The 1,012-nt window shown below is 70.7% G+C and overlaps 1 non-coding gene across 1 annotated transcript; it reads right to left on the bottom strand.

Moving 5' to 3' along the window:
• Positions 1-243: 243 nt before the first annotated feature.
• Positions 244-396, bottom strand: LOC135980728 (5.8S ribosomal RNA). Its single transcript, XR_010597635.1, has one exon. It is a non-coding gene; the product is annotated as a 5.8S ribosomal RNA (ribosomal RNA).
• Positions 397-1,012: the final 616 nt, after the last annotated feature.

Here is a 1,012-nt window from a genome sequence, read left to right as displayed (position 1 = left end):
CCCCGAAGCGGGCGCTCCGGGGCATCGGGTCTGAACTTAGGGGGACGAAGGCGTTGGGGAGAGCCACGGGCTCCCTTTCCCAAGGACGGGAAAGGGGGGCGACGGACCATCCCCGGTGCCTGCGACACCCCAGCCGCGCCTCCCACGGAGGGCGGCGGCGGGGTTGCTCACGGCCCCCCACAGCCAAGGGTGGAGGGACGCATCCCGCCGCCACCGCATCCGCGGGGACGATTGACCTTCAAGCGACGCTCAGACAGGCGTAGCCCCGGGAGGAACCCGGGGCCGCAAGTGCGTTCGAAGTGTCGATGATCAATGTGTCCTGCAATTCACATTAATTCTCGCAGCTAGCTGCGTTCTTCATCGACGCACGAGCCGAGTGATCCACCGCTAAGAGTTGTCACGAGGCTTTTATTTTCGGGAGGCTGGCGCCTTTTTCCCCCCCGCAGCCAAAGCCGTGCCGGCGGGGGGGTGTTCCTTGTCCGCACCGGTCGGGTCCCCGGCCTGCTGTCCCCGAAGGGGACCTCGGGCGGGCTTTGGGGGGCGGGAGCAGGGGGGGGCCCGCAGAGCGCGGGGTGGGTGTCCGGGTGGAGGGAGGGGGAGAGGCAGACGGGCCCCGGCCTTTCGGCCCCAACGCAGAGAAGGGAGGCAGGGTAGCCCCTCTCCGTCCTGGGCTTCCCGTGGACCGGGGGCGGGAGCTGGGGGGGGCGGCATGGGGATACCGAGGCGGGGCAGGGACGTCCTTGGACGTACGTCCTTCCCTCCTCGGCGGTCTCCCTTCCGCCCTCCCCGGGGCCCCCCTCGTGGGCGTCCACGGGCCACCTCAGGCCGCACAAGTCTTTGAACCACCGCCTTCCCCGGGCCGCGAGGCTCGCGGAGAGCGCTAGGTACCTGGCTCCTGGGTGAGGGAAACGGTTCCAATCCCTCTGGGGTGTCCCCCGCCGCCGCTTCCGGCCTACCCGCGGGGGGGTAGGCAGGCGAGCGACGGACGACACGCGGAGTGGTGCCCGGCACC

Source organism: Chrysemys picta, unplaced genomic scaffold (genome assembly GCF_011386835.1).
Source record: "Chrysemys picta bellii isolate R12L10 unplaced genomic scaffold, ASM1138683v2 scaf8087, whole genome shotgun sequence".
Taxonomy (NCBI): domain Eukaryota; kingdom Metazoa; phylum Chordata; order Testudines; family Emydidae; genus Chrysemys; species Chrysemys picta.
Note: the sequence above shows the minus strand (reverse complement) of the source record. Positions and strands in the feature narration are given on the sequence as shown.